Raw genomic sequence first — 9,433 nt, forward strand, 5'->3', positions numbered from 1 at the left:
TTGGCCTTGAGTTTCTGACTCTGTCTCTTTTCAACTCGTTTCTTTGCTGTCGTCTCTCTGATCTTTTGACCCTGAGGCGGGAGTCTTCAGCTCCCCTTCATTCATTCACCCAGCCGCTCCGACACTGAGCCAACTGTGTTGTAACCGCCTTTGGACACTGATTACATCTGCATAGAAGCACCCAACTCATTTTTTTTCTCTTTTATGATGCCCTATTTTCTGACTATTTCAGCTTACATTTACTGATTATCAGCCTCACAACTTACGACTTTTATGAGTTAACCATTTTTGACTTAAAAGAACATCACGGGACACAGCACAGCGTACATTACATCTTCTTGTTTCATTTGATTTAGCAGATAGAGAATAAGATCCTGTTAAAACTCCACCTTTACTTTGCACATCTGATTTAAGAAATATTTGTTGACCATTTAGTCAATATAATGTCAGAAAATAGTGAGGAATTGTTCACAAGCTCACCGGTGTCACAATTAAATTACCTTTGTTTCTGCAATTTACCGAGAAAAGCATCACATCCCCAACTAAAGAAGATTGTAGGTTTTTCTCAGTCATGCCAGCTCAGAATCTTTACGATGCTGGAATAAGATAATGTTTCAACCTTAAAGGATATGTTCACCCAAATATATTCTTTTTGCAGTGTAAAGTTTACATCCATGCTTTCACATAAGTAGGGATGATAGTGAAGGAGGCCCTGCCGTGCACAAAAACAGTATTTCATGTGCTTATCCAATAATCCTCCAATCCTTAATCAGCAGAGCAATCCTCCACTGAGGGAGTTTCTAATTAATTTCTATTGTCTGCAGTCTTAACCCTCAAGGCTGCCTCCTTCTATACGCTCCATGGTATTTGCTCTTTTTCCTCTAATCCTGGATCCACGCTCTGGGAGAGTAACTCCAGCCCTCCTCTCTCTCTCTCTCAATTCCTTCTTTTCTCTGGATCTGGAAAAGCCGCCGAGCGAGATCCGGACAAACAGACTGATGGGATTTGCAAGAAGAAGGCCGGAAGGGGTATTAATACGAAGTCTGTATAGAGGAGAGGCTGGAGGCAGGGAGGTGAAACTGGGAGGCTTGTTCTGGTGTGTTGACCCCTGCGTTGTCCTGTGTGGCTAATCAAAGCATCGCTGCACCCTCTTTGTGTCGCTGCAGGAATGTGATCTATGAGAGGTGCAAATAAGACTGCTTTGATTTGAAAAGGCTCAACGGGACAGTGAAAGACGTTCCCTATGGAGAGTGTTGATATTATTATAAAACTTTTTCCTGTTAATGCTGAAACTTGTTATTCTCTATTTCAACCATCAAGGATTTTTCTCACATGTTTTTTGCATTAAGCCTTTATCATCAGTGTCCCTAAACATGTCAGAGCAGATGAATGTGGTTGGGGACATTTCAAAGTTGCTGTCTCTCTGTTTCTCATTAAGGCCGTGTTCTGAAGAGCTGGATGACTGCGCTGTTTTCTGTTTGCCTCTTTTTTTTCCTCATGTCTCCCAGTAGACGTTTGTGTCATTTCTGGAGAGTGTTGTAAAGAGTGGAATGAGAGGGGAGTGGCGCACAATGAACATAAAACTCACACTGAGTTATGGGATGTTAATTGTTTAACTGTTTATTGTTTGTTACTGGCCCCGAGGAGTCACTGACTTAGATTACTGACAGTAACAGTAATGTGTTCTCACTGAGATGTTCTTGCCATCATCTTGAGCTTAACTTCTTCAACCCTGCTGATTTTCTGGTGTCCAGCTGCACAGCCTGTTTTCTCAAACACCACAGGATTTTATGATTTAAGTTCCTGAATATATTAAACATGTCAGGCTGAACTCAAAGATAGTGGGAATAAAATACTAGTGGAATTTTGCAGCCAAACAATTCTAACTGTTTAATTCACTGTAAAAACATCTAGTTCAATGAAGAGCTGGTGTGGTGATGATTTTGACACCCTAGCGGCTACTTAAACCGGCATAAACACATATTTTGTCCACTCGGGTGCAGCAGAGAAAAAGTTGTAAACACAACGCCGACACGTTATCACGTTTTGACATGGGTTGACATGGTGAGACTTGTTAGCCAACATCTGCATATTTACATATCAAGCATATACTGGGAAACATTGAAATTATTATTTCTGTTCCACCTGAAGAACATCAGTCTTGCTACAGCTCCGTTTTCAGTGACCACCAAAAATATTTGGCTCTTTAGCGCTACCTGAGTGCTAACTTTGTCTGTCAGCTGTTTAGTGCTGTGTAGGTAGCTTGCAGTGGGTTTCTTAGAGCTTCTTACTGCTGTTGCCTGATGAGAGTGGTGAGTGTGAACCAAAACAGCAAAGTTGCAAGCTGTAAAATAAAAGCAACCATCTGAGAGATGCTAAAATGCTCCGTACAGCTGAGAAGAACTTTGCTTTCAAATCAATACTATGTTCCTGTTGCGCCACTGTCAATCTGTTTACATTTTTTGCACCAGTCATTAGACACGGCTCAAACAGGGGTGAGGCCTTTATATAATTTGTACTGTTTCATTATTCTCCTTCTGTATTCTATAAGAGTCCAGCCAGCAAGAACACCTCAGTCCCAGTAAGACTTTAGGGGCGCCAGTATTTGACAACCTTGTGATAAAACTCAACAATCAACTATCTTACTCTAGGAAGTTACATTTTGTTGCTTTAAAATAATACTCCAGTAATTTAATATTTCACTTCCATAAAGTTGGGGGAAATGGTCAAAATCTGTGGCATTCCAGTCTCAAATCAAAGCATGTATAAGACCTGCCAAGGAGGACACTGGGACAAGTGACTGGGGTTTGAGACCTGTGTGGAGCAAATGAATAGTGACTGTTCGAAGGAAGGACCAAGAGCTTTTCCTAATGCTTTTATTTTGACTTTATTTTGAAAGTGTAACCAGATGTAGCATGTCTGTTACTGCTATGGCAAGGTCAAATGAGGTCTATTCGGCTACCCGGTTTGGCGTGGTACTGGGTTGTCTGTGCAGCAGAGGATGCATCAGCTTTTAGTCTCTTGTTTGGGTTAAGCTTGAAAAACACTGGATCCTACGATTCTCAACAATGACTTAAAAACCAGTTTCTTTGGACAGTTTGGTACACATCTAAATGAGCATGATGACATCCACGTTACATCCCTTTACTTTCTCAGACATTGGAAAGCTTCTCCAGACTCACCTCATTCATTGTACAACTGTTTTCACAAGCCGAGTGGAACCTTTCAAGAGGATCTTTGTGTGTAAAATAAGCCAAGTGGCCCTTAAAGGTGATATTAAACAAATGAAATATATCTGCAAACACGACTGTACTCGACCTGCGTTTGATCCAACTGCAGATGGACGACTGTGATATTTAGAAAATGAGTCAAACATGAGAGGTAGCCCTGAGCCCAGTTGAGAAGGCCTGACTCCAAGTTTGGTTCCAATATGGCCGCCATCTGCTGCTGCAGAGACAATTGAAACGGTACAGTTAAATCAATCCAGACCACGAGCGGGAATTAGGGAGACAGAGAGGGGGAAAAAGCAGAGAGGAGGTGTAGGAGTTGAGGGGAGGGAGGTTATTTCATCTGTGTTGCATTGGTAAATACTCCAATGAGCAATGAGAGACCCCATTGTGTAGAGCTTCTCTGAAATAAAGCAGCCTGCAGGGTCAAGGAGAAACTGTCTCTGAAAAACAAAATCCCAGAAACAAGAGGGAAATAAAGGGACAGTATTCAAGAGAGAACATGCAGAGGCTGAAGAAACACAGTTCTTACTGTCACCATCTTATTTTTCTTTTCCCCCTCCACCAATTTTTCAATCATTTACAAATCCAGGCTTTCACAGTAGCTTAAAAAAAACCCACCCATCCTGCAGGAAGACCCAGATGTTACAGGAACTTTTATAAGGAAACAAGCTTTTGAGTGATTGCTTCCTCCAGTAGACCTCCAGGTCTTCCTGCGGGTGTGAGGTGATCGACAGTAAGCAGAGCGTAACATGATGCAGCGCTGATATGAAAACACTCGGCTCGGCACAGAGGCATAATGATAAAACCTAAAACACTGACAGAACCAATAAGCTGTCATGTTTTCTGTGACGGATTGTTTACTGTAGGCGATTTGCAGGGCTGTTGCGGTTGTTCTGCGCAGTGGACAGGAATGAGCAGCAAATGGCTCCTTCTAAAGGAAGAAAAACAACAAATGATAAAAATGGAAAGAAAGGGAGAAGTTTTATTACCGTCATGAGCCAAAAAAAGATAAAATCCTTCAAATTCACAGACATCCATGATGCAGCACCACACTAAACCAAATGAGGTTGTTGCTCTACGGTGCCAGAGTCAGGATTCTTGTGGTTTTTGTGGACTCTGGACCATAAAGCGGCCTTTGGCTTTCTCTGACGGGCCCCGTGTTTGTCCTCCGTGGTGGCAGCTGCTCGGTGGACACACAGTCTGACTCGACATCGTCCTGCCCTGTATGCAGCCTTTGGTAACCAATCACAGAAAAACGGCAGTTAATATCCAAAATATTTAGTAAATATCAGGCTCAGTAAAGACTTAAGGAAATATGAAGGATCAGAAGCAAAAAAAAGTTTTTTAAAGTGCTCAAAATGGCAGGAAAATCAAGTCAAGCTCAAAGGTAATGAGATATCAGGCAAAAACTAATACTTGCTGCCATTTTTTAAATGTTTGAGGGCAAAATTAAATAGAAACCTGTTTGCCAAATGTAGTATTTATTGTTTTTGATATTTCAGAACGGCATCGACATTTTCACTTGATTTCTGGAGAACAAAACTGGTTAAATGTCAGTTTTGTGACTTGGTGGTGTGCTCACACTGCCTCTCTCCAACATGTCCGACTTTCACAAAAAGATACAGATAGCAGATGTGGTCCCAGCCTTATATTATATAATATAATAAGACGTGTTAATAGCATTTGTTCATCGCACCAGTTGTCATCTTGCGAACTAAACATGAAAAAGGAATAACAATACATCACAATTCTGTAGAAGGGTCGCCACAAAGTCGAGATTTTATTTTATTTCTGTCCAAGTGGTTTTCCCCTGGGTGTGACAGGCAGCTGCATGCATCAAAGACTCTGGCATGAGTCTGAGGAGGAGGAACAGAGAGCTGTGAAACGCTTCCTGACCAGCCAGCTGCACACAGGTGGCAGGAAGATGACGGGAGAGCAGCCTCGCAAATCAGACGTCTCACAGAGGACTGCGATGGCGCTGGAGGATGAAACACATTTATCATCGTCATCTCAAGTTGTGCCATGTTGTCAACTATGTTTTTAATCCAGACAAGTTGATGACAATCATATTTATGACGTGGCTTTTGGGAAATGGGAAGTTCAAAGTAGTATTAAGAACATTTCATATAAATAATATGATAATGCCTGTTTTGACAGAAAGTGCCATTTAATAAAGGTTTTATAATTGAATGAATGGTCCCTCTATCTTACGCTGCACACAAAGTGTTGCTTTGTATGATTATGTAAGCTGTTTGCAACACAAGAGGCCACAGCGTACATTGTGTCTTTAAAGCAAAAATATCATAAGTTTAGAAGCCGTTTTGGAGCTTTTGATAATATCATTGTAGTGTAGCTGTTCACTTTAAGGGCTTCTCGTCCATTTTAACTTCAAAACTGAGATTGAAATGTAATTCCTGACCCTGGAAACAGTAGTTAGCTTCTTTTGTTAAAGGTTAAATATATGACGGTTTGAACAATAATACAACAGAAGATGCGGTGGTGTGCTGAACTGAGAATAATGTCCTGATTTTGTATCTACTTTTATGTAAAACATTTAGAATAACCAACCCATGGCTGTTTCTCCTTTATATTTTCTGAGTGAATGTTTCTGCTTCTGTTTGTATTTATGGGATTTTGGATCAGTTTGTTCGCGAGATCCTTTGAGCTGCAGCTCCTCCCTCTGTGGACTGACAGGTGGATTTGACCTCTGCACTCACAGTTTTTCTCGCTATAGCCCAGAGCAGGAGTGATTGTGACCCTTCGCTGGATTGTCAGAGTGATGAGGTCAACAGTTTGTGGCCAGTTGTGTGGCCGGCATATTTATTTCACACCGCAGCGCTGCAGCTGCAACACATACTTCGCTTTTCATCATATTGTGTTGCTATGTTTCTGGTCATTACATTTTTTCAGGATCAAATCAGAGCTCTTCTCTGGAGATTGTCGAAAGGCATTCTGGGAGGAAATCACTCAAGGTGGAAAGAGACTGGACATGTTAAAGGACAGCTGTTATAATAAAAACACCCTAAGACTATTCATCGCAATACAATGACTGAAAAACACTGACTATTACAATTTTAAAAGCACAAATCCAAACCCAACATCACTGAAACAACAGTTTCCTAATGGTAAGTCAAAAACATTTGAGGAAACAAGGTCACATTTCTACTAAGCTGGTTTCTTTTGCACATTTCTGAAACAAATTTAGAAATCACTGTAATCACTGTAATTACATTGATTCAAGATCAGGTACTATTTTACAGTGGTTTACTCCTTTAATTGAGTGTGAGTACCCTTTAAAAATACTCTGTACGTACTCTTGCATTGAAAATGTTGCTTACGTATAAGTACGCAAGTATAATCAGGAAAATGTACTTAAAGTATTAAAAGTAAAAGTACTCAAAGCAAGAAAAAGAACCTGAAAAATCATTGAAATAATTAAAAGGACAAGCAGCAAATGTTCACATTTGAGAACCTGGCACTGTATTTTCACATGAAACTAACCTAACGATTATAAAAATAGTTGCCAAGTAGCTTTCTGTCGAGCGATTAACCAGCCCGTCGTTTCAGCTGTTGTTTTGTAACTACCACTGCTGTCTGAGGCTGTTAAATAACTGTTGAAATATTATGTGGCTTGAAAGGAAAACTCTACTCAGGTGGTGCTGGGTGATCAGAAGTTGCTATATTAGTTATTACAGAATCAACAAGCTTTAGATCAATGTTTTTGATCACAAGAGTAAGAGAACTATTTACAGAACAAGTTACCCAAAGAGGATACGTGCATGTAGGCGTTTTATGATGATAATCGCAAAAAGTACAATATCCTTACCAGATACTTGTTTCAGTCGAGCACAAGAACCTTAAATTTGTACTTAAGGACAATACTTGGGTAAATTCATTTAAATACTTCCATGACTGCTGTTTTATGATGTCATTTTGGGGATTGTGCACACAAAGGGAGAGCTCTTTCGGGGTTAAAAAGCTCATCTATGTTGGTAAGTGAAGAGGTGTTCTTGCCTCGCAGCACTGCAGCACTCCACCCTCCTGGCTTTCACAATACTTTCATCTGTTACTAATTTAGATGCTTTACAGCAGAGACAAAATGTAATTTAATGGTAATTCATTACTGTTCACATCATTTGTCAAAACGTGTCCGTGCAGGGAGAAAACTGTTCTTTTAAGTCTTCAGCTGCCGAGCACAAAGAGCAGCAGGAAGCGACAGGTACGCTCATGTTTGTGTTTTGGAGCCTTTGAGTGATGGGGAAATTGCTACAGGGTCACATTTCAAAAACGTACCATCACACGCCTCAACATTTGATCTGCTTTCTGTGTGTGTGTGTGTGAGAGAGAGAGTTTGTGTGTGTACGTGCCCTAGCCTGAAGACAGGAAAGGCATTAAGAGTATTTTTGATCCCAGTAATCTCTTTCACGGTGCGGATCTGTTTGTTCAGGGAGCACACACAGAAGACAGAGGTGGAGGCTAAGTCAGGCCATCACAGTTTCATTGACATAATTGTATAAAAACTGATGCAACGCTAATAGAATAGCAACTGACAACAAACTTTAGAGCATAAAAACGTCTTGCCAAAGCCTCCGAAGCAGTAAAAAGATGAGCGTGGGAGCCAAAGTCAGACTATCTGCGCGACTGAAGCGGTCAGGGCACGGAGATTGATGGATTCTCAACGCAACACCACAGATGTGCGCTGCAATTTTTCCATGAGCAAAGACAGATTTGCGGTGTGTGTGTGAAACAGAATTTGTCCCAGATTTTCTCTCTTCTTCTTCCTCCCTCTTTGCTCTCCTCTCTTCTCTGCGGGCTGGATGGAGGGAGCTTTGATGTGGCACTCTCTCAGTGTTGTGACCGCAGGCCCAAGAGGAACCAGATGCTCTTTGGACTGGCTTGTGGTGCGCAGAGGCATATATATAAATAAAAAAAAAAAAGAGAGAGAGAAGATGGGTGCAGGGCTACGGGGGGGCTGTCTTCATGCCAGCCGAGTTTACTGTAAAGTTTCCTGCATTGAAACAGACAGAGGAGGGTGTCTTGGCGGGGTGACTGTCGACAGAAAACAGCAGAGATGAACACGAATGGACAAAGAAAGTTTGCATGAAGTCAAAATCGATGTTATATCTCTTTCGACCAAAGCGAACCGAGTGCTGGTTCTGGGCTGGTGCTACTGCTGTTTCTGGTTGCTTTTCTGCGGGCATGATTGCCACCATAGAGTCACATCCTTCAGTCACTGCGTAGGTCTCCAATTTCCCAGCATTGCCCGGAAACCTACATCGACTCTTTACCAGTGTTGCTCCAGGCTTTGCATGCCTACACTGGCATCCAAACAAGACCGGTCCTCGGCCCACTGTTGCAATTTTCACTATGGACGCCTCTCTTGTTTAGTCTCCTGTGAAGTCAGAACACGCTACACTACCTCTGGATTTGGTGGTAATAAGCGTTGGTCCTTGGTCACAATAAACTTGCCCCCTGACGTAAGCGGTTCTTTGTTGTAGACTAGCAAAGTGTGGGTGCCGTTCTGGAACCAGTTTTCCTGGCCGAGAGCCCGTTCTTTCACTGCTGTAACGCTAAGAAATGGTTACAGAGTAGGCACCACCTTGGTTGAAAAGGGGGACATACCAAGTCCAGCATATGGCCCAACAGTGGCAAAGAAGCCGTTAGGTAGGTAGGTATTCTGTTGGGAAATGCACATTAAGTGTTGCTGTAAATGCAAATCAATATCCACGACGATTGCCTACAGGAAACATGTACTGTAACTATATTGTTCGGTACAGAAGATTCATTTTGGTGTGCGACTTCCTCAGTTCAGTAGACCCTGTGACCAAAAAAAGTCTTTATCTCTATGTATTTGCATGCACACACCAGAAATTCTCAATGACAAAGATCTTTTTTTATTTTTTTACTGTACGTACTAAGTATTTAGTATCAACAGTTGATGACATGATCTACCTTAAAAAAAAATTTGCTGAATATTGAGTAAGATGTGACAACAATAAAAATCAGATAGTATCTCTCATCACAAAAACATGTGAGTCAGATTTATGTAAGTCATGAGTCAGATTTTGACAGACAGAAGAAGAATTTTTATTGAGGAAAACTGTTCTATTTAATATCCTGGATCGTGATTTAATGACGAGGATGAAATCCAGATCCTGATGAAAAGCCAGCTCAGAATCACAAGACCATGACATTTACACAGC

This window comes from Pagrus major, chromosome 21 (genome assembly GCF_040436345.1).
Source record: "Pagrus major chromosome 21, Pma_NU_1.0".
Classification (NCBI taxonomy): Eukaryota; Metazoa; Chordata; class Actinopteri; order Spariformes; family Sparidae; genus Pagrus; species Pagrus major.